The sequence below is a fragment of the Hylaeus anthracinus genome, unplaced genomic scaffold, assembly GCF_026225885.1.
Source record: "Hylaeus anthracinus isolate JK02 unplaced genomic scaffold, UHH_iyHylAnth1.0_haploid 11978, whole genome shotgun sequence".
In the NCBI taxonomy this organism is placed as follows: Eukaryota; Metazoa; Arthropoda; class Insecta; order Hymenoptera; family Colletidae; genus Hylaeus; species Hylaeus anthracinus.
In genome coordinates this window covers 2,463,544-2,469,799 of record NW_026534326.1, presented here as the reverse complement: position 1 = coordinate 2,469,799, position 6,256 = coordinate 2,463,544, and the positions used below count along the sequence as shown (strand labels likewise).

General features: G+C 44.6%; 1 protein-coding gene across 1 annotated transcript in view; it reads left to right on the top strand.

Annotated features, from left to right (window-relative positions):
• Positions 1-1,014: 1,014 nt before the first annotated feature.
• The window catches only part of LOC128896864 (rho GTPase-activating protein 100F), a 47,632-nt gene continuing 42,390 nt past the window's right edge, over positions 1,015-6,256 (top strand). The window contains exons 1-2 of the mRNA XM_054160394.1: positions 1,015-2,276; positions 5,738-5,840. The gene's annotated coding sequence lies outside the window, so the exon portion shown is untranslated. The remainder of the gene's footprint in view (positions 2,277-5,737; positions 5,841-6,256) is intronic.

Below are 6,256 nucleotides of genomic sequence, written 5' to 3'. Positions count from 1 at the left end.
TTACAGAAAATCTTTCTATACAACTTTTGTAGGGTTTCAAGAGATCTATCGCGGAAAAAAAGTTTCAATCCGAAATGTCCATTATTAAGATTACTACGAATTTTCGAGAATTCGAGAATTCCGTTTTACGAAATTCTGACCGTTTTACTAAATTTCTTCGACCCTCATACGAAACGATACTTATCGAGCGTCGAAGTTGCAGCGACGGAAGGGCTCTCCCCCGTTCCATTTTTGCCACGGCCGATGTTCTCGGTATTTTAGGCCACGAATCGATGGGGGAGCTCGTGAATTTCCTCCTACGCGGCGTTCGACACTTTCGCCAATGTGTTTGCGAGGCGTTTATCACCCGATCGAACGGACCTTCGTAATTGCTGTTGAGTCTACTCATCGTGGTTATGTGGTATTCTTCCCTTCCATTCTTCGCCTCTTCCAAGAATTCCAACGTAGCGACGAGTTACATTTTAAACCGACGTCTCAATAAAAGTCTACAAAAAAAAAAAAAAAAAAAAAGGAAAGAAAAACATCCAAAAACACAATTCAACGCGTATAATTTAATATCGTGTTTTAAAAATACTGCACCATTTTGGAAATGTCTACGCGTTGCTTGAAATATATTTTTTCCGAAATACTTGCTAAAAATTCAACGTATCGCGTTGTTATAATGCTTCGATGCTTCTATTTCGAATTTTCCTGTTAATAGACGACAATGATTAGGCCACAGGTTCGTGCCTGTCCCGAGAAGCTGGAAAACGAGTAGCGCGATAGCTGAAACGATCACGTCCCCACGCATCTGCTAAAGAGACCCAAGGAAGTACCTGACCATCCTCGAAGACCAAGAATCCGCGAAAAAGCATTTAAATAACCTGTTGCACCGAGCATCAAAGGATTAAAAAAGAAGGAAATATTCGAGAAAAGTGCCCCCAGAAACCGTCGGTAATCGATAGACTCCCCAAAACGACTCGTGTACCACCTGGCCCCCCATTGACCAATGCCCCCCTCGATGTTTCTCGACGCACGGCTCCATCCGCGTCCATAGATCGGTTTCGCGTACGGATCCCGAAGGGACGTCTCGTGAATCGAGCCTCAAAAATTGATTCCACGGCGTCGTCCCCCGTGGTCTCGAGAGGCGCGACGCGAGAAAAAGAGCGCCGACGGGGCCGCGGCGCGTGTGCGCAGTCCCGCCGTCCAAGATGTCCGCCTGGGCGCCCTCCAGGTAGTCGTGGTTATGCGGCGCGGTGCGTTGCACACCGTGGTCAGGCCAATCCTCGGTTTCCGTGGTGCGTTGGTTCGCGCGACGCGAGACTGGCATCGGTCGCGAGCTGAGGTCGACCGCCGCGGGAAAATCGCTCGGGTTCTCGCGTTCGACCGTGTTCCCGAGGTACGGTCCGTGTTCGTCCAGCTCCGGAGAGAGCGGAGAGTGCTCGCGCGAGTGCTGAATCTCGGGGAGAGCCGGGGAGAAACAGGGGAGAGCCAGGTGGAGCCAGGGAGAGCCAGGGAGAGACGGGCCCGGGTTTAGCGATTCCAGGAGGCTGTAGACAAGTTGGTGGCGCGAGGAAAGGACACGAGGGACAGGGAAAGTGGTTGTTGGTGTCCGAAACGACCACAGGAACGGTGTTCTGGATAGGGTCAAAGGACAGTCTGTGGAACGGGCGAGTACAGGGACCGAGGAAAGTGGTTGTTGGAGTGGAACCGAGCATTGCACAGGCCTTTGGATAGACTTCTCGTGTGACGGGGACAAAGAGGGACGTGGAGAGTGCGAGAACGAGTGCGGAATCTCGGGGAGAGCCAGGTGGAGCCGGGGAGAGCCAGGTGGAGCCAGGGAGAGCTAGGGAGAGACGGGTCCGTGTTTAATCGTTCCACGAGCCTGTTGACGCACCGGTAGAGTGACGGACGAGCACGGAGACGGAGTACTCGTTGGAATATTAAGTATTGGGGAGGTTTCGGTTCGATTCATCGTGTTCGAAGGTTCCACGAGGTTGTGGACGGACCGGCGGCACGGACGGACACAGGGACAGGGACAGTGCTCGCGCGAGTGCACCCTCACAGGGAGAGACCGGTGGAACGGAGTAAGGGCGGAGAAGAAGCGCGATAGAGAGTGGGAGGGGAAGGAGAGAGAAAAGCTTGAGGCAAGCGCGCGTATTGATTCCCGCGTGGCGTTATACGGTGAGGTGAGAAAGCTGCAACCGGAAGATTCGCGGCTGCCTCCAACGGGTCGCCGTTGAAAAATCCAAGGAAGGCCCTCAGACCGGCGAGCTGCTCGTCCCCGGAGCCGCAAGGTAGGTCCCTGGAACAAAGATACGTTCGGCGCGCGTTTAACGGCTCGCCCTCGCTTAGGCGACACGCGCGTCTTCTCCGAGGAAGAGAAAGCCGGAGGGTGGTGTGCCAACACGCCGAAGGGAGGGTCGAAGGCACTCTCGAAAAAGGGTATATCGATCGGCCGGTCCGGGACCATTGGCTCTGGCACGCCACCACGAAATCGTGCTTCGGTTCCATCGGCTCTCGTCTTTTTTTTCCTCTCCGTCTTCACCCTCCCTTTCCGGGTCTCTCGCTTTTTCTTTGTTGCGCCCACCCTTTCACCTGTTCCCAGCCGGGCCCTGCCTCGTTCTCTCCCTTATTTCGAACGTGCACCTCCCTTTTTCGACGATCCCTTTTTCTCGGGATCGCTTTTGCTTTTTAATCCTCCTCCCTTCCTATCTGGATACCTACTCCTACTGGGTTACGCCACGTTTATTCTTTTCCGACGATTCAACGTCCACTGACAGTCGTCGCTCGCCACAAACACAGCCCCGTCGTCGCACGTCGGTACGATCGGCGAGCAGAGGCTGTGTTGCTCCTCTGTCACTTGCCCCCTAGCCCTTAAACGCATCCCTTATCGATCCAAGCCCGGCCACGTCACCGTACTATTCGAAATCGTGCCCTACGTCGCGGCTCTACGACGTTCGCCTGTCCGGCTCCTCTTTCTTCGTCCTTTCCTACCGTTATGGATTATTTTTTTCGCACGGTCCTACTCTATTTTACGTCCTATGTAGCCAGGCGTGGTGGTAGCCTCGTATTTAAGCACCGAGTACTTTCAGCCCGCTTTCTTGCGTGATTTGCCAATATTGGCAACGTTCATGTCTGTTGAAATAACCAGACTGCGGATTTTTATGAATTTATACGAAATTCGAATGTGCAAGAACTTACAAAATGGAAACAATATGCAGGGATATAAAAAAGAAAGTAAAGTTTACGTTATAACATTCACAGAATAAAATTAATTCCTATTTAGGTTCAATTTTTCTAGGCACGTTCGCGAAGATTTTGCATAAAAATCCGCAGTCTAGTAATAACAGTTTCTGTCTATTCGGGTAGCGTTTTATAAACATTTTCTCGTAAATAATTCCTTTGGAAATAGAAGATATGTAGAAATATATCTACTGGGTTGTCCCAAAAGTTTCTACCGTTTCATTAATAAGTAATACGTACACAACATTTTATGTCACATTATTTAACACATTATTTAATAATGTTACATTATTAAATTGCGTACGATTCATTTTGCTCCATTACTGTTATACGATATTAACATCTAGTAAATTAGGGTGTCTATTTATATAAACACTGCCACAGAAAATAATTGCGTGCTAGTCACGAAAGAAACTTTGGAGACAACTTAACACTTACAAGCGAGCGATATTTTAATTTCGTTCGTTTCATTTGTTAATCGGAGAGAAAGTCGCAAACGCATCGCGGTATTTCCGTATATCTGGAATGCTGAGAAAGATTTAAATTATATATTAAAATTCATGACGCACACGTGCTTCTGTCTATTATTTATAAAATATGTCGTCCGTGTATATTTCCTAAATTTAATGATTCTATTGTACATGCACGAAATTCTAAAATGGAAATATCCAAGGAAATTTGTACATCTTTATCAGTAATAATTATTATGAAAGAAACATTAACAAAAATAACCCTTTAATAGAGCGCGTACAAGATTAATTTCATAGTACACGATTGTTATAATATAGATAACCAAATTATACGACTTTAACGACGCTTTAATTTCCCTTGGAATTTTTATTTATTAAATTCCTTATTTTTCAGCAATTTGACCGCTTGGAGGCAACAAATTTACAAAATAAATTTGAATAAAAAAAAAACTAGGAAAAAAATTCGACAATTTTTGAACCTGAATAAATGGCTAGACGTTTCTGAAACTTTCAAACAGAATCAAAAAAAAAAAGAAAAAGAAAAGAATATGAAAAAAGTACTTTCTTGAAAAATCTTAAAATTGTCACGGTCCTATAATTTCGTCGCCGGGTTATTAAATTAATTTAGAAAAAATAGGCTCCCTAATTAGAACAAAGTCGAGTAGAAAAGCGCGTAAATGGCTCGAGCGTGACTTTCCTCGGAAAGTAATGAACGTCGTTAAAGCACACGCTGGCCGCACACGTTTTTTTATTCGTCTCGAGGAAGCATAAAGTCGAAATTAAGAAGTTCGTTCGGCTGATTAGTTTTCTCCCGGTTGTCGCGTTCCTTTCGTGCGAGATGGAGGACGATGGAGCAAGTCTTGCGATCGAAGAAAATGCTGCGTCGAGGCGGGCCCGGCGTTTTTACTCCGTACGAAGTGGCTGGCCGACGCGGTGTGTGCGTGCGTCTGTTTGTAGTTTTTTTTTTCCGTGTCGTCGCTTTTGTGCTGCCTCATTGCCACAAATCCCTCCTTGTGTCTTTCCGGGATCGATGGAACGTGAAACAGAAAGCGGAATCAGAGAATAAAGTTCAGGGGACCAGTTGAATGCCGCGAATCTCGTTTACTCTTTTCCCCGCTCGCTAACAAGTGACAGTTTTGTTATTGATTGGGGCCGGGGGAGACTCTTCGCGGTACGTTCTGCCACCTTGGCGCTTGGAAAACGGTTTTACAGTCTTTTTTTTTTTTAACTGGAAAAGCGAACCGTGGCGACGTTAATTCCAGTTGTAGTAAATATTTATTATTTTTTTACTTTCATTTCTGAAATTTACGAGTATTTTATGCACACATCTAGAAATTTAAAAGTGGCTTCCTTTCAGAAATTTTTCCTTGGAAAATTGGACCGTGAATGTAATGCGTGTCTCTTCTAGCGACGAATATCTGTTATTTTTGTATTTGTATTTTTCAAATCGTTTGAATATTTGGGGAATACTCGGAGAAATCAAGAATTCTTTATTCATTCTACGGTATCGTAACTTTCAGAAATTCGAGAGATGGTCTTCTCTTTTTTGGAATTTTTCTATTTTGAAAATTGAGACCAATCCTTGTTACCGTCTTTGTTGATAAATATATTTACTAATATTCCCATACGACCTACATTTTTCGAATTTGAGAATGGTAGCACATTCTCCGGAAACTCGAAGAACGGCCTCCATTTTGGATTTTTTTTTTTTTTAAACTAAACCCACTAGTTATAATGTTGTCCCTTCTTGGCAAATATCGAAGAAAACTCAATGAAAAATGGAGTCAGGGATGCGAAGATTCGAACCCAGGTCCTCGGGATTATCAGTCAAGCACTTGTCTCACTGGACCATTCCGAACCCTTCTATATGTATTGTTCTACATTGCATTTTTAATAACGCCTCTTCTCTATTTTTTTTTTTTAAGAAAATATATTTTATAGAATTCCTATGAAATATATGTTTCATAATGTAAATATTTATTTTATAAATTATTGCATCGGATTACTGCATCGTAACGAGGGCATTTTTTATTCTGTTACAGAAGAGCGGGCAAGGGTGATCCGTGAACCAGAATGAGGGAAATCACCCGAGTCTGCTCGAGCAGGGTCCCGTCGGCCCTTCGTACGAGAAATGATTTTTAGAAGGTACTCGATCAAGCTTGCGAACCTCCGTTCTAATTTTCCTTCTCTATTTTCTGCTACCTTTCGTTCGCCTAGCTTTCAAGTGTGCCCAGAGAATTGCTTCGCCTCGAAATTACTCTGGAAATACGAATCACCTGCATGCAATCTTTCTTTCATATACATATACCAGAGTCTCCGTACTATTTAGGGTTAAGTTGGCCAACGTGTTTAGTTAGCAGGGGATTTTCGAAAGAAAACAGTGAGATAAACAGTATAAAACTAGAAGTATAAAGGCAGTAACGTAGTAAAATAGTAGGTTAGCGCCGGAAATTTATATTAAATCCATCATAACCTACAAAATTTGTATACGGTACCCTAACCTACACTGGGACGATTTCTTTGGAAAAATTCATAAACATCCCTGAAAGATCGACAAATAT